General features: G+C 42.1%; 1 protein-coding gene across 1 annotated transcript in view; it reads left to right on the plus strand.

Moving 5' to 3' along the window:
• The first annotated feature begins 7,971 nt into the window (after positions 1-7,971).
• The window catches only part of rlbp1b (retinaldehyde binding protein 1b), a 40,289-nt gene continuing 29,738 nt past the window's right edge, over positions 7,972-18,522 (plus strand). The window contains exon 1 of the mRNA XM_072565178.1: positions 7,972-8,144. The gene's annotated coding sequence lies outside the window, so the exon portion shown is untranslated. The remainder of the gene's footprint in view (positions 8,145-18,522) is intronic.

The raw sequence follows: 18,522 nt of genomic DNA on the forward strand, positions 1-18,522 counted from the left end.
TCTGCTATTAATTGCATACACCCTATCCTTGTTTGTTATACCAAAGTGCAATTATTAAGATTGATCTCCATCTTCCATTTTTCAGCCCATTGACCCATTTGATCAAGATCCCTTAATAACCTTTAGTAAACCTTCTTCACTGTCTATAGTGCCACCAATGTTGGTGTTATCCGCAAATTTACTAACCATGTCGCCTATATTCTCATCCAAATCATTAAAATAAATGACAATCAAAAGAGGACCCAGAACCGATCCCTGTGGAACACAGCTAGTCACAGGCCTCCAATCCAAAAAGCAACCCTCCACCATTATCCTCTGTCTCCTGCCATTAATCCAATTATGTATCCAATTGGCAAACTCACCCTGAATCCAATGTGACCTGACTTTATTAATTAGTCTACCATGCAGAACCTTGTCAAAGGTTTTACTAAACTCCAGTGGCTGATTTGCCCCAGGTTCTCTTTTGTGCCAGATCTTCAACCCACAATACTTGAAATTTCTGTCTCCTTTTTCAATGTTTTCAGGGATTTAACCTCTCCAACACTCTGGGGTAAAAGAATTCCAAACATTCACTACCCTCTGAGAGAAGAAATTCCTTTGTATTTCAGTTTTAAGTGAGTTTCCGTTATTCTGATTTAATTTATTTATTATAGTCATGTGTACCTAAGTACAGCAAAAAGCTCTGTTTGCGAGCAGACAGATCATAGCAAGCAAGGACATACAGAGTGAAGGGTGCTTCAACAGAGTGAGGCATACACTGCACAGGAGATGCTTGAAGCAAGATCAACATTACATTTTTACAGACTATGAATTTAGGTTTAAAACTGTGGAACGGTTATAAGATATGTTAGAATAAGATCTGCTGTAGGAAGCTTGCATGGAGTCACTTGGTGTTGGTGACATCTTGATTATGTAACAATGTCCCTAGTTTGAGATTCCCCCATTAGTGGAAACATTTTCTCAACATCAACCCTGCCTGTCAAGCCCCCTCAGAATCTTGCATGTTTCAATAAGATCACCCTTCATTCTTCTACACTCTGATGAATAAAGGCCTCACCTGTTTAATTCTTTTGGATAAGTGAACCTCTTCATCCAAGTAATAGCCTGGTAAATCTCTTCAGAACTGTCTCAATTTGGAACTGTCTCAATTGCAAGTATGTTCTTTCTTAAATAGAGAAGAAAAACTGTACATAGTACTCCAGGTACAGTCTCACCAACATCCTCAACAGTTGTAAGGAGATTGCCTTATTTTTAAACACCAATCTCCTAGCAATAAAGACCAAAATTCCAATCACCTCCTTAATTACTTAGTGCTCCTACAAGCTTACCTCTCATGTTTTGGGTACAAAAACACCCAGATTCTCAGTGCTGCACTTTTTTGGAGTTTCTTGCCAAGTAAATTATAGTCTGCCTTTTGATTTTTTTCTACCAAAGTGCAAGACCTCACACTTTCCTCCATTAAATTCCATCTTCCAAGTTTTTGCTGACGTATTCAATCTGTTTGCTTCCTCCTACAGAATCCTTATGTCCACATCATAATATATCCACCCCCTATTTTAGGATCATCAGGAGATTTGGATAGATTATCATCTGCCCCCTCCTCCAAGTCATTAATATAGATGGTAAATAATTGAAGCCTACTCCTGATCCTGGTAGTACTTCACTACTTACATTTTCCAACCTGAAAAAGACCTATCAATCTATGAAGCTCCCATCTTGTGGAAAGTTTAGGAAGACAGCATGAGAAGATCATTAAGTCTCACAGAGGTGGGCCCTCCACAAAACATGCCACAAATGGTACTTAGCCAAATTTAGCAAGACTCAACTTTTATAGTTTCTATGTGGAGGTCCAGACAATTGGCCAGTTTCTGATTTCCTGCACTGAGGCAAGGTTGAAATTGCCTCTACCATCAGTGTGCAGCAGAATGAAAATTAATCTGACCTGGATTGTCAGTAATAGTTGAAACATTTCCTGCAGATTTCATCCCATAAACTATGGCATGGTGGCTCAGTGGTTATCACTGCTACCTCACAGCAGCAGGAACCCAGGATTGATTCTAGCCTTGGGTGACTGTCTACGTGCATATTCTCCCTGTGTCTGCATGGGTTTCTTCCAGGTGCTCCAGTTTCCTCCCACAATCCAAAGAAGTGCAGATTAGGTGGACTGTTCATGCTAAATTGCCAAAAGTATCAAGGGATGCACAGGCTAGTTGGGTTAGCCGTGGGGAAAGCAGGGTTATGGAGATGGGGTATGTTTGGGTAGGATGCTCTTTGGAGGGTCAGTGTAGACTCAATGAGCCAAATGACCTGCTTCCACACTTTATGGATTCTATGACTTGTCCCCATGATCCACCTATTAATCATCAAACACATCCCTCTTTGTGATGAAGTGCCTCCCACCATTTTCAATATCTTTTATATCTGGTAAAGATAAATATTTAAAGAAAATGACAGAAAGAAAAAACCTTTCTTTTTCAATGAGTTTATGATTTTCGTCCAGGATTGCACATGGCAATACTCCTGGAGATTGCACTTCAATTCCAGAAAACTCCTCGTGGATTGGCAATGCTAATCTGAGAATCAAAATGAGAGGGATAATGATTACAGCATAATGACCTGGCATCTTGGAACAGAAGGTCCAGTTACAGTCAGGATACACCCAGTTTCCCAGCTTCCCAGGAAGAAGCTGGAGGTGGGGAGCAGACACAGAAAAAATAGTTGGGAATGTTTCCCACATCATGTTTGTGAAAGCACAGCATAGGGGTGTCCACACAACATTATAAAGAGTTTGCGATCACAAAAGATAGAATAATTAAGAAAGACAATGAAGGCAGGAGTCATATTGTACTGTGTGAGACAGCAGGATGATTGGCAAATGCTCAACTTGAAATACTGTTACACGTAATACATCAAAGAAGCAGCTCATTGAAAATGTGATCGCAGAGGAGTTACTCTGCCAGTGGGTCAATGCAAGGTTGGGTATTATTTACTGATGGCACTTAATAAAGCGACATTAATGTGTGGAGAAATATTTGTTGGGGTTGGGGAATTGAATTTGTGATATCACTGTTGTTTTTAATTTTTTGCAAATCGGATTCTTTTGAGTCCAGGTTGGGTGAAGATCTCTTCTCTGGATGTCTCAAGATATACGGAGATTCAGTAAGTGACAAACCCTCATTACAAACATGCTTGTGGCAATATCAATTATCTTCCAAAGCTTCATCACACTGCTTCAATATGACATTAATACATTCAGTCATTGGAAGAATAGCAACTTTGCTGAACTGGCAAAGTTGCAGCCTGTGCATGAACCCTAAAAGGCAGTGGCATTGATTTTTGCTGATTACAATTTACAACACATTTCCTGACAGAGTGTTGAATACAGATTCAGTAATAATCTTCAAAAGGGAATTAGATGTCCACTTGAAGGGGAAACAAAAGGAAATGGTGGAAGAGCGGAGGTGTGAGAATTAGTAAATTGCTTTTTGAAAGACTTGGTGCAGACTTGATGAGCAGAATGGTCTCACTCTGTGCTGCACTCCTCCATGACACTATGATCTATGCTATTATAGTGGCAAGTTCAGGAAGTGAGAAGATGAAAAACAGTCCCAGTACATCAGATTGTACAGCTGACCCATTCATGTCAGTTTTCAGTGAGCGATTGGATTAACATTAGACCCACCCTTGACACCACCCAATTTCTGGTTTCGAGGATTGATCTTAAACCTTTTCAGTTTGAGGTCATGTTTGGCTTCCTGCAACTAGGTGGATAATTGATCTTTGTGGAATCCGGACATGAAGCGGATACAGACCAGGTTTACATAGGATCTGTTAACTTCACCTCAGCAAATTGATGGAATGCTACAATGGATTGCGATTTAGTTGAAATCCAAATTGAGAAATGAGGCTAGATGACCATCTCTATTCACTCGCCGATGAACTGAACCACGGAGGTTATTGTGGAAAATCAAAGCTCACATTGTGACTAAGGAGTAGCATCGTGATTTGGATAAAAGATTGTCTAGACAAGAGAAGCAGAAAGCAGGTGCCAATGGGTCTTTTTCAGCTGGTGGTGTGACACAGGGATTGGTGCTGGGCCCAACAGTTTACACTTTATATAAATGATTTGATGAAAGGATAGAAGATTTATAGTCGTGGAATCATAGATTTAATTGTCAAACTTGCTGTTGACATAAATATAAGTAGGAAAGCAAGAGGACACAAGGAGATTAAAACAATACATTGATAAAAACAATATATTGAGTGAGTTTGCAAAGATGTGGTAAATGGAGTAAAATGTGAGAAAATGTGACAATGTCCACTTTGATTAGAAGAGAGTTAATATTAATATTAAAAAGAAGTTTATTATCTAAATGAGAAAGATTGCAGAACTCCAAGATGCAGAAGGATCTGGGTGTCCTTGTGAATGAATTGTAAAACATTAGTATGTAGTACAGGTGTAATCAGGAGAGCCAACAGAATGCTATCATTTATTGCAAAGGGAATATAAAGAGGGGGTGCTTCAGTTATACAGGACACTGATGAGATTGCATCTGCAGTATTGTGCAGTCACCTTATTTAAGCAAGTATGTAAAAATGTATTAGAGGCAGTTTAGGAAAGGTTAACTCGCCTAATACCTGAAGTGAATGGGAAAGATTGGACAGGCTAAGCTTGTATCTTTTTGCTATTCACTAATGGGATGTAGGTATTGCTGGCTAGGCAACACTTATTGTCTTTAAGAGTTCCCTTATATCTGCTGGAGTAAAGAAGAGTAAAACTTGATTGAAACATATAAAATCCTGAAGGATCTTGACTGGGATCAGCCATGATTGTATTGAATGGTGGAGCAGGCTGAATGGCCTTCTCCTATTCCTACATCTTATGGTCTTATGTGGACAATATATTTCCTGTTATGGGAGAATCTAGAACTATGGGTTACTGTTCAAAAATTAGCAAAAATCCATTCAAAACAGCGATGAGGCAAATTTCTTTTTGTTTGAGCATTGTGAGTCTTAGGAACTCTCTTCTTGAAAAGATGGTTGAAGAAGAGTCCTGGAATATTTTTAAGGTAGGCGCAGATAAATTCTTGTTATGCAAAAGGTGAAAGATTATCAAGGGTAGGCAGAAATATGGATTTGAGGTTGCACTCTGATCAACCATGATCTTATTGAATAATGGAGCAGGTTTGAGTGGCTGAATGGCCTACACCTGCTCCTGATTCATATGTTCATCTGCTTGTTCAGTTGTGTGATCTCTGTTGGCCTTTTTGGATATTGTCTGCAGTGTTGCCAACCCTCCAGGACTGACCTGGAATCTGCAGGAATTGAGTCTCCACGCCTCTAGTGTAATTACTCAGGAGAAAACACAAGGGACATGGAACAAAACAGCTCTTATTTCACTGATTTTGAATATTATATTTATTTGCTGTGAAATCTGGGTGAGCGAAAGACATTTTGACAGTCAAGATCAGCCATTGAGTCATGAGGAGACATGGGTAGACAAGATTATTGACCAGTGGCCTAAATGTTAGGGTGGGGTGTTGGTGGAGTCAGAGCATCATGTGATAATCTTAGGAATAATTCCACATTTACAACCCAGCCCTCTGAACTGTTAAGAATAATTAAGATAAAGCTCTGGTTGAAAAGAAAGATGAAGAACACCTTATAACATAATTACTGAATGACTCTCAGTTTGAGGAAATGACTGGAGCATAATAGATCACTTGGAGTGAAAAGTGTTATCCACTGTGACTGTAAGCCTATAAGACAGCCTCTAAATCCACAGCCTACCAAACTAATCAGCTTCTCTGTTTTAATGTAGTTGCCTTTGCATGGACATGGATGACGTCGCCGTTTTCTGCTCGGATCCACTGTCCGTGCGCAGACTCATGTGCATATGTGACCAGTTCGACGGGCCTCGGGGGCCAAAATAAACCAAGGCAAGAGCGAGGTCATGCTCTTCAGGAACTGGGCTGACCAATCCTCAATCCCCTTCACTGTCAGGACCGACCACCTGAAGGTGCTGGGTATTTGGTTCGGGGGGGCTGAGGCATGCGCCAAGTCTTGGGAGGAGCGTATCAGCAAAGTGAGGCAAAAACTGGGCAGATGGAAGTTATGGTCGCTCTCCATCGTAGGAAAACTGGTCATCAGGTGTGAGGCATTGTCATTGCTGTTATATGTGGCACAGGTCTGGCCTATTCCCAGAACCTGTGCCACTGCAGTCACCCGGGCCACCTTCCAGTTTATATGAAGGCCAAAGATGGACCAGGTCCAAAGGGACTCGATGTATAAAAATCTGGACAACGGGGGGAAAAATACACCAATGCCACCTTCACCCTTTGTGTGTGGCTGCATCAAGCTGTGCGTGGATCCCCGGTATGCAAACACCAAGTGTCACTACATACTGAGGTTCTACCTGTCCCCGGTGATGGGCCTGGCCTCGCTGCTGTGGAACGCTCCGAGTAGTTGGACCGTTCCGTATCACCTGTCCTTCGTGGAGAAGTTTATGAAGAAAAACACCTTTGACCACAAGTCCATCAGGAAGTGGTCAGCACGTAGTGTCCTTGAGACTCTTCGGGAAAAGGAGAGGGCGGATCCTATCGAGCGGTTCTCTGAGCAGACTGTCAAAGTCATTTGGCAGAATGCTTCATTGCCAGAACTTTCCAGCAAGCATCAAGACATGGTTTGGCTGGTGGTGAGAAGGGCTCAGCCTGTGAGATCCTTTATGCATGCCCGGACTCTCAGCCGCACCACACGCTGCCCTCGAAGTGGCTGTAGGGGGGAACGAGACTGTCACACACCTCCTTCTGGAATGTGCCTACACAGAAGAAGTCTGCAGAGGAATGCAGTGGTGTTTGTAGAGGTTTGTCCCGAGCAGCACCATAACGCGGGACTCCGTGCTCTACGGTCTGTTCCCCGGGACGCACACCGAGACGAACATCAACTGTGCCTGGAGGATCATCAGCTCGGTGAAGGACGCTCTCTGGGTGCTCCTAAACCTGTTGATCTTCCAGTTGAAGGAGTTGACCCCGACTGAGTGTTGCGGTCTGGCACATTCCAAGGACCAGGACTACGTGTTGAGGGATGCGCTGAAGCTTGGGGTAGCTACTGCCAAGGCGTGGTGGGGAAAGACCACCGTGTAAAATCTGCCTGCCTAAGGAGAACAGGGGGCCCGCACAGTCATTTGGGCTCTGCTGACGCCTCAGCTGAATATATGGACATATGATTGATAAACATACAAACCTGTAGATACAAATGATAAATTCTGATCTCTGTATGTAAATGTTTACATATGTATGGCATGACCAACTGTACAGATCATCAAATTATTTTATGAATAAAGTATATTTTTGAAATAAAAAAAAAGTTGCCTTTGCACATTAAATGAAAACATTCAGAGAAATGTAATGAAAACTGTAACAATTTAAATCAGTCTATAAATCATTAGGTCAGAGCAGCTACCGGAAGGAGTTATTACAAGAACTATCCACAAGAGCACAGAATAGTTTCTTAGAACTGTGTCAGTGAAATTTGATATGATTCCTGAAGCTGACTTTCCTTAACAAACAATTACCAATGAAACAAATTATTCCATACTTGTTTAGTTAATCAATTTAATTGTGATGCCTGTTAAGCAGTGGTTAGTTTTGTTACCTTTGGTAACCTGGTTGCAAAATACAGTTTGGGATTTCTTTCTGAGTGAGTTTTGTTGTAAGGGCAATTCTTATGATGCTCGTTTGATCACGGATCCAACAGCCTTTCTTTCGTTCAAGTTGTTGGCAGCAGTTGGCCAACATAGTAGCCTGTAAATGGCATTTGTGCTTGTTATCACAACTTGGAAACCCTGCACGCAATTTTTCTTACACAATGGACACTACCCCACCCCCTCTCTCTCTCTCTCCACCACTAGCAAACCGCCTCCCTAACCAACCTGCAATTCATGCCAATGGAAGGTTCCCTGCTTTCGGCTGATTTAATTAGAAATTGCTATGAGTGACGTCTTGTGACAATCTAATCCGACTCTACAAAGCTTTCTCCTGAAAATCTTTGCTTCCCAGTCGTGTCAACCTTCTGGGAGAAGTGGCTGCCTTCCTTTGCCTGAAACAGTGAGCAGATAACCACTTCCTTTTAGCTGCCAATTGTCGGTGAGTGACAAGGGTCCTTAAACATCCAATGGATTTAGTCGATTCCTGGTCTGTTGGCCTTATCGAATAGAACTTGGGTGCATTTTGTTGCCTTGACATAGAATACAGTTGAGGAGGTTGGGGTAAAACAGATACATTTTTGTTGCAAACTGGGATAAGATTATTGGATGGTATAATACAGGGCTTAAACAAAAATGCTTAAAATCATCATAAACATGTGAGCTCTGAAAACCTGATACAGAGCCAAAACAAGAGTTAGAAACACAGAGAATGTGCCTCAGGCAGCAAAAATTTAAATTTTAAAGTACAAAATTTTCATCAGAATATGCCTGACAGATTCCCACTTGAAATGTTAACTTGTATTTTCTCTTTATCTCTTATAAAGTGACTTGCTGTGTATTTTCAGTACTTTAGCAGTTTCACCTCAGATTTCCAGAATTTACAAATTTATTTTTCTCGCTTCTTCATTTTTCTTTGTTTTTAAGCTGTATATAACAGATCAAACAGATATTCTCAGAAGGCACTCGTGCTACTTTGTTATTTTTTAAATTAGAACAAAGTGTTATTTGTCTGAATCTGCTGCTCCGTGCGAATCTGAATCTTGTGATTTAAGTGTTTTAATGGGTGAAAGAGAAATATTGTTAAAATTGTAGCTCTCCTCCTTTGTAGAAAAGTTCACTTTTGCCTAAGACCTTTGATTCAATATTTAATTTGAGTATTGCTAATTTATCTGCAGTGCACTGCTTATTAATATTGTGGGATTAACATCATAATTGCAAAACTGTTGGGGGGTGTTTACTATTCATGCAAAGTAAAATAACATAAGTATTAGTAAAGCCATCAGGCAAAGCAGCAAGTGTGAATAATAAATGGTGGTTCTCACATTTCCTGATCATTAATGTCTGATTCTTAAATCTCATCTCCATGTCTGATGTGTATGACATACAGACATTACCAGCCGTTTTAAAGCCAATGAAATTCAGCAGGAAAGATGGCTTTTGGCACAAACTGAGATGGATCAGGAGATTTTCAGCTTTGATCCACTGGCTGGGTTAATGCAGTCAGTCTCATTTGGGGTAACATGTCCAGTACACTCACAGTACCTAGGAGCGAGTGATTTAAAAATGGTATACTTACTCTGATGTAGAGTCATCTCGACTCAAAAATTAGCTTGCTTTCTTTCTGTAGATGCTGCCTGAACTGCTGTGATCACCAGATTTTTTGTTTTCAGTACACCTACAGCGCTGCTAGGAAGGGGAGGTCTGGGATTTGACCCAGCAACATGAAGGAATGGCAATATAGTTCCAAGTCAGGATTGTGACTTGGTGGGGGAACCTATGGGAACTGCTGTTGCCTTTGGCTGTTTAGGTGGTAGAGATCACAGTTTTGGAAGGTGCTATAGAAAAGTCAGTCTCCTGAAAGGAGAGTAAATATATTCTCCAGACAGGAATTTACTGCCTAATATGCTCTACTCAAAGGAAGACACTGAAATTTAAAAATCTTGTTTATTTGCTATAACTTTATCAAATTGTTTGGTGTTTGGATGAGTCATTACTTTACGTTTATGGTAGTAGAAAGTTGGGGTTCTGTTGTTAGTACCTTTCAACCTAAAGAGAGGGGAGAAGAAAGGATTCAACACAAGGAGAATGCAGTATGACAATCTCATTCTGCTGAGCTGACAATCTCTGCATTGCTGCTTCAGAAGACTGGCTGGTGGAGAGTAAGCAGATCCTGACAGAGAGGCACATCCTAATGCTATTCCACATGGTCTAGATTTTAGACCAGAATTGCTGGAGAACTGAATTATTGCAACATAGTTTTCACACAGAGGTCTTTCCATTTACTTTTAAGGTGTATTCTAGTAATTTGTTATTTCATGAATGCATTATCTAAGTAATCATGATTTGGTGATGCCGGTGTTGGACTGGGGTGTACAAAGTTAAAAATCACACAACACCAGGTTATAGTCACAGGTTTAATTAGAAGCACACTAGCTTTCGGAGTGTCGCTCCTTCATCAGGTGGTAGTGGAGGGCTCCACTATCAATCCTGTGTTAGGGTTGAGCCCTCCACTACCACCTGATGAAGGAGCGACACTCCGAAAGTTAGTGTGCTTCTAATTAAACCTGTGACTATAACCTGGTGTGCTTCCAATTAAATCTGTTGGACTATAACCTGGTGTTGTGTAACTTTTAACTTTACCTAAGTCAGGTAATATCGTCACAAGTTTTCTTTATTCATTGATGGGATCTGGGTATCTCTGGTTAGACCAGCATTTATTGCCCATCTCTAAATGTCCAGAGGGAGATTAGGAGTTAACCACATTACAGTGGGTTTGAAGTTACATGTAAGCCAGACTAGATAAGGATAGCAGATTTCATTCCCTAAAGAACTTTGGTGAACCAGATGGGTTTTTACAACAATCAACAGTGATGCATGGCCACTGTTGGATGAAATTTTTATTGGTTTCGGATTTCACCATCCACAGTAGTGGGATTTGAGCCCTCATCTTCAGAACATTAGTCTTGGCTCTACTAGTTCTGTGACATTACCACTACACCACCACCGATACAGTAACAATTTATAGTGCGGTCCTATATGTAACATCTAGAAACAATTAGGCAAGAGTGACTTTGATTGTCATTCTGAGGAAAATAATAATAAGACCAGGGATCTGTGATAATTACTTACTTTGATCTTGGCTCAGTGATTGCACATTGACTTAAAAGGCTATAGTTTCAAAAGATGTTCTGAGATTTGGAAATATAATTTCAGCATAGTCTTCAGTCCAGCACTAAGGGAGTGCTGAATTATCTGAATTATAACCTTCAGTGAGCCATTAAACCTAGGCCCCCATTGAAATTTGGGACATTCAAAATGTCTTGAAATTCTCGTGGACTCAAAAATGAGCAGTAAATTCATCCAGCATTTTAACTGCAACCCTTCTTTCTGCCCAGACAGATGAGCTGATCATTCAATGTATTTGCCTTTGCAAAGGCTAGCGGATCATTTAACTAGATAACGTTGCTAGAAATCCATGCATAATTCATTGATGTGAAATTAGACAAAAGAAGCTACCCTCTTAAATAATTTCCTTTAATGTTATTTTTGCTTCTTTTCATCACCCATCAAAGTAATGATAAGATATTTTATACATCCAGATTCTTTCTCTTTGCATTTTGGCTGAAAAATGTTGATACTCAACGAATGACTCCGTCTCCTCCGGAGATCCCAGCATTACAAATTCTAGTTTTCAGCCAATTTGCTTCATCCCATATGATATTAAAACATAGCTGAAGGCATTGGATGGTGCAAAGCCTGTGGGCCCTGACAACATTCCACAAATGACATGCTCCAGAATTAGTTGCATCCCCAGCCAAGCTGTTCCAGGACAGTACAACTGGTATTTACCCTCCAATGTGGAAGATTGCTCCGGCATGTCCTGAGCTGAAAATGTGTTGCTGGAAAAGCGCAGCAGGTCAGGCAGCATCCAAGGAGCCGGAGAATCGACGTTTCGGGCATGAGCCCTTCTTCAGGAAGGCGCATGTCTGAAACGTCGATTCTCCTGCTCCTTGGATGCTGCCTGACCTGCTGCGCTTTTCCAGCAACACATTTTCAGCTCTGATCTCCAGCATCTGCAGTCCTCACTTTCTCCTCCGGCATGTTCTGATCCATACAAGCAAGCTAAATCCAACCTGGCCAATTACCATCCCTTCAGTCCATACTTATCATCAGTGATGGGAGTTGTTGTCACCATGTGGTACTTACTCAACAGTAACTTGTTTGCTGTCGCTCAGTTTGAGTTCCACAAGGCCTACTCAGTTCCTGACCTCATTACACACCTGGTCCGAATCTGGACAAAGGAGCTGAATTAAGTTAGAACATGAGTGTCACTTGACATCAAGACAGCATCTGGCCAAGTGTGACATCAATAAGCCATGGCAAAATTGGATTCAATGGGAATCAGGTGGAAAACTCTCCACTGTTTGGAATCATATTTGGCACAAAAGAAAATAGCTGTTGTTGTTGGATTTTAATCATCTCAGCTCCGGGACATCACTGCAGCTGCTTCTCAGGATAGTATTCTCAACACGATTATTTCAGCTGCTTTACTGTGGACATTCTGTCCACCATAAGATCAGAGATGGGGATGTTCTTTTATGTTTTTACAACATTCAGCACAACCTCTGATTTTTCAGACACTGTGTCCAAGTACAGCAAGAGCTGAGCAACATTCAGATTTGGGATGACAAGACTTATCTTGTTAAGGCCTCATATAGCATGCATTTCTCTTAATTCCACATTGCTGTGCACATTGAGAGGATATTTCCTTGCTACGATCTCACAGAGGATCTGGCAGGTATTTACTCCTACAGGATTTACTTCAAATCTGGCAATACCCCCTAACCATGCACATTAGAAACCCATACCTCAGGTAAGGTGGCTCAGGAAAGTATCTGTGGGCCATTAACATGAAGTAGCTTCCAGGTAGACCCACTTTCCTGCTCCCCAACCCTATCATAGGAATGCAGCCTGGCAGCGTTTGTCTTGATTGTGAGGATATGGCAGTTGAGACTATGTGTCTTGGCTATGGGAAACCTACAGTGTTGCATGAATGTGCCTGGCTCCTTGTCCTTTGTTGACCTCAGAGGTTACAAGGTTGTGATCAATCAGCATTTTCTCATGAGATGAGGCTAGATTCGAATGGTGTGAGGCAAGTAATTAATTTTCGTCAACCAGATTGAACATTCTGCTTAAATGTGAACTAAAGGCGGGTGTATAGCACTGCACAAACACTGACCGTTGATTATTGGATTAGCTGTTGAATACCCCTTATATTTCAGTCCTGAATTCCAGCCCCTTTATAAAAAACCCACCTCCTTATTTCTTCTGCTGTTTTGTGGATATCAAAGCTTCATTATTCAGTTGCTCTGTGGATGAATACAATGATGTTTCACTTTGCATTTGCTGCAGTAAATGTCAGATCTTGCCCGTGATTCATAAATTTCCTCAAATTCTTCACGTTCCCCTGATGTGGTGCAATCCCTGTTCCCCTGGCAATGCTCTACATTCCTGACATATCAGCTCAGCCCTTTCAGGTGACCATTCTGTCTTTGCTTTACCCCATGATATTGAGGGTCTGATACCCTCGCTGGCCTTTGCATGCTTCCTATATCAAGGCCAGAGTCAGTGACTTGCCTTAAACTTCCTTTTTAAGCACACAATCCCCTTTGATAACTTACTAGGTTCAATCCTTTGATCTCCAATTACCTGCTTTCATTGTACCCCGTAGTGTCCAGGGATGTGCAAGCTAAGTGGATTGGACCATTGGACCAGTTCAGATCCCCTCAAAACATTTCAAGGAAGTAGCCGGACCCTAACTTTATTAGTTGTTTTAAACAGATGTAAAGTGGATATTCTAGGAATGATACAGCTGGCCAACCATGTAGAATAGAATAGTAATTTGTTGTCAATTGTACTTTTTTCCAAAAAAAGCAGCGAGAAATGTTTAAGTCACCATATCATGATATATTACAGAAGGCTTAGATAAGAAAAAAAGTAAAGTTTGTGACAAATAAGACAAAGTCCATCTTAGTTCAATTCATGGCTCCTGGCTTCGGGAAAAGACAGTACTGCTGCAGATGAGGCTAGATTTGAATGGTATGAGGAAAGTAATTATTTTTCGTCAACCAGATTGAACATTCTGCTTAAATGTGAACTAAAGGCGGGTGAAGCCATCGCCCAAGATGAAGCCCATCAACCAGGCCAGAGGCTGTTGGAATACTGGGCCAGAGACCGTTGGAATACTGGCTAGAGACCGTTGGAATACTGGCTAGAGACTGTTGGAATACTGGGCCAGAGACCGTTGGAATACTGGCTAGAGACTGTTGGAATACTGGGCCAGAGACCGTTGGAATACCAGGCCAGAGGCTGTTAGAATACTGGGCCAGGGGCCATTGGAATACTGGGCCAGAGGCCACTGCCAAACCGGCCATCCATGCCGGGGCCAGAAGACTCCGCAGAATCCCAAAGCCTCGTCGGTCTCAGGGCAGAAAACATTACAGAAGCTGCCTGTAGGAATCCCAGACCACAGAATGCCAGGCCGAAACAATCACATCACCGAAGTTGCTGCTGACCTGGACCAGTTGAATCCTGGGCCGTGCCACCAAAGACGCCGAAGCAGACCACAGCTACAATAGCCATGAGGGATCACTGCTGCCGCAGCCACCTGAAACATTCCTCCTCCTCTGAAGCCGCCAAAAGAAGCCTAAGATAAATATTGATGTCAAAAATAATAAATGGAAGAAAAGCAGAATGCAGCTGACCTGGAAATCAGAAACAGATGGGCTCAGGAGTCCAAACACTTCATGCCCTGCTGCCACCATTTTGTTTTTCCAGGCCAATCCACAGACTTGAGAACCATGGACTGACCATTGAAACACCAGGATTATGTGTAAACCATGATCCTGCCTAACTATGGTCCATCACTAACTCCACTGACCTCGCAAGGTAATCCTGACTGACTGCACAACAACAGCTGATTAGATTAGATTCCCTACAGTGTGGAAACAGGCCCTTCGGCCCAACAAGTCCACACTGACTCTCCAAAGAGTGAAACTATGGGCAATTTAGCATGGCCAATTCACCCAACCTGCACATCTTTGGACTGTTGGGAGGAGACCAGAGCACCCAGAGGAAGCCCGTGGAGACATGGGGAGAATGTGCAAACTCCACACAGACAGTCGCCTGAGGCTGGAATTGAACCTGGATCCCTGGTTCTGTGAGGCAGTGGTACTAACCACTGAGCCACCATGCCATCCCCAGCTGGATTGATTTCCCATGGAACCGGGACAGACTGCGCTCAGATCCCTCAACAGAAATGATGCGGATCATTAAATTGGTATTTGATCAACCATCTGACAGACTATGGCTGACCTCCCAGACTAGAAATGGCCTAGCCCCTGGATTGACTGTGGCTGCAGACCCTGACTAGCTGGATTACATCATTAGGCCCCTTTCCCTTTCACACACCACAACACTCGTTAAACATGTGCCATGCAAACTCCAGGTATGTGTTCTGTCTCTGATATTGACGGAGCACAGTGTTGTACACCACCATGTCACACCCCCATCCCCTTTCACATTTCCTCTCCACCACCTCCCACAGGCACTAGTTGCCTGCCTTCCCTTCTATTTGAAATGGCCACCCTGCGAGAGAAAGGCTATTGCCTGACTGAGGTAAAAACAATGACTGCAGATGCTGAAAACCAAATACTGGATTAGTGGTGCTGGAAGAGCACAGCAGTTCAGGCAGCATGCTCGTTGGATGCTGCCTGAACTGCTGTGCTCTTCCAGCACCACTAATCCAGTATTGCCTGACTGAACCTGGTAAAGTGCTGCCTGAGAACTGACTGAGCTGCCTGTGTGCTAAACCCAGGAAGCTGACAGTGGCGTGTTGACATTGTAATGCTGGGAGATCAATGGTCCAGGGAGACACAGTACTTTAGTCAGCATGGTGGCCCCAACTACAGTTGTCACAGTTCCAGTGAAAGTGAAGAGAGGGAGAATAGTTGTGAAGGCAGCGAAACGGACTGTTAGGCAGAGGGTCGAACTCATTAGGTAACCACTTGGTTTAGGCAGTTGAATTTCTCGATCGGAGAGAGTTTAATTGGTAAGGGAAGGGGATTAGCCAGGGACCAAGGTTCAATTGAGTGTGTGGAGTTTGCATGTACTCCCCGCGTCTGTGTGGGTTTCCCCCAGATGCTGTGGTTTCCTTCCCAAGATGTGCAGGTTAAATGGATTGGCCATGCTCAATTACCCCGTAGTGACCAAGGATGTGCAAGCTAAGTGGATTAGTCATGGTGTTTTGGACCAGGCCAGACCCCTCAAAACATTTCAAGAAAGTAGCTGGACCCTGACTTTGTTAGTTGTTTTAACTAGGTGTACAGTGGATATTTCAGGAGTGATGCACCTGGCCAACCATTTAGTTTTAAACAAAACATAATTTATTTGCAAGATTACCAAATGAACCACAAACAAAAAAGAACAGAACACTGAATAACAACCTATTTGAAAAGCCAACAGACTATCCCAACTTAATGATGCTGTTTTAAGTTCCTGCAACAATCCTCATTAACACCCCCTTGGCAAAAAAAGGTAACATCAAACACAGGGTCTTAGAAGAGAGACAGATGGCAGAGAGATTCAACGTGGAATGCCTTCTTCCATGTCACTGTTTCTTTTTGGATTCCCAGCTAACACCTGACCAGCAGCCTCAAAAACTGACTGCCTTCTCTGAACAGCCAGACTGCTAAAACCAAACTAAACCAGAGAAAAGCTGAGCTGGGAGAGCTGGCCACTCCCCTTTCATTGTGCAAGTTTTTTCTTTTAACTTAAAAGCATTCTCAAGTAGATAAATCCAGACAAAACAGAACCTCTGTCTTTACCACCCTTCTGAAAAAATAACACCCAAGGACAACCTAACCTTGTTAAAGGAGCAGTACCATCACACATGGGAAATGCGGGTTTATGGGGATAGGGTCAGGATGGTGGGTCTGGGTGGGATGCTCTTCGATGGATCAGTATGGACTTGATGTGCTGGAGCCCCTCTTTCTGTAGGGATTCTAAGTAGGGTAATTATGAGATGTAAGTTCATGTATAAGGGCTACTCCCCACTTCACGGTGTGAGAGTGAGTGTGCCTTCCTGTTTGACCTATTGGTAAAATGGTGCTTCATTCTTCATGTAGTGAGATGGTTACATCTTACTCATATTGTACCTGATCAGGGTGTGATGGTTGAGGCAGTAAAGAAGAAGAAGCTTTATTCTGCAGGGGACCCATGCTCTTACAATGCAGATACAAACTGTTTGATTGCTTTAAGTTTGTGAGTGTGTGTTTCTTTAAATGAACCACTTGGCATCATCTTTATCCTCTGTTCAATCTCCATATTCTTTTATTTCATGAACTAATTCCTGTAAATTCCATGTGGCTGTTCTGCAGCAGTTTTAAATAATCACAGTTGTCAGTACAACTGCAAATACTGACAGCAAACGGAGCAGATCTCAACATGTGCTGCAGAATGATACATTAGATAGGTACACTGACTATAGTGCAAGAGTGAGTGATGGTCCCCTTGACAATACATTTATATGTACACATTACAAAGTCCCATTTTGCAAAGCAGAAATAGTTAATGGTCTCTGCTTGCGTTTTCAGCAAGTGATACAGCAGAATTCCACTACATCCCACAGAAAGAATATCTTCTAATCTTATCTTTCATTTCCTTTGTGATTATTTTAATCTTTTTCCCCAACTATGGCTTAAACTTGTAAACTAAATCATTAAATAACTAAGACGCCAGGACTGAAGGCACAGCCTCAGAGCAAAGGGATGACCCTTTAGAACTGAGATGAGAAGGTGTTTTGTCAACAGGAGGGTGATTACTCTGTGGAACTCATTGCCACAGAAGGCCGGTGGAGGCCAAGTCATTGAGTGTATTTAAGACAGAAATAGGTACGGTCTTGATCAATAATGGGATCAACGGTTATAGGAGAAGGCAGGAGAATGGGACTGAGAAACATATCAACCATGGACTGAATGGCGGAGCAGACTCGATGGGCCAAATGGCCTAATTCTGCTGCTGTTTATGATCTTATGGACACAAGAAAATGTTAGTTAGGTTTCCATGAGGTCGTCAGAATAGGCAACATTGAGCCAAATAAATGCTTAGCCGTTTGAGAAATAATTAGCACAATTGGCGTTTTTGGCAAGAATGGCATCTGTTGGCGAACACTTGCAGTTTCTGTGGTAAAGGTGCTCCTACTGGAGTGACGGCAAAATACCGCTCAATATCCAGAGAGATTTGTAAAGCAAATTAAAGTTATAATCATTGAAGAAAGTTGGAATTATGAGTGACAAAAGGAAGGCAAGAGAAGTATCAATGTTCCAGGTCAGAACCTTTCATTAGTCCTGACAAAAGGTTCCGACCTGAAACATGAACTCCCCTTCTCCTCTGATGCTGCTTCACCTTCTGTGCTTTTTCTAGCTCCACTCTTGATCCACTCTGACTCTCCAGCATCTGCACTTCTCACTATCACCAACCTGTTAATTGTCAACTTCTGATGATATTTCACTAGGCACTTCCTGAAAAACAAAGTATTAGTTTCTAGGAAACTGTTTAGAGTCTTTGATATCCTTCCTACTGATTTTTGTTTCCCTGGTGCATTATGTTTTGGGAAATATTTAATGTCTTTTTGGAAATGGACCTTGCTTCTTTCTGACCAATGTCTGAGATTAAAGCCAATTCAGTACTTGGAGCATTTTCCCCTTTGGGGAGGAATATTTGAATGAGATAAGGCTCTTTATGAAGAAAACCAGAAA

This window comes from Chiloscyllium punctatum, chromosome 48 (assembly GCF_047496795.1).
Source record: "Chiloscyllium punctatum isolate Juve2018m chromosome 48, sChiPun1.3, whole genome shotgun sequence".
Taxonomy (NCBI): Eukaryota; Metazoa; Chordata; class Chondrichthyes; order Orectolobiformes; family Hemiscylliidae; genus Chiloscyllium; species Chiloscyllium punctatum.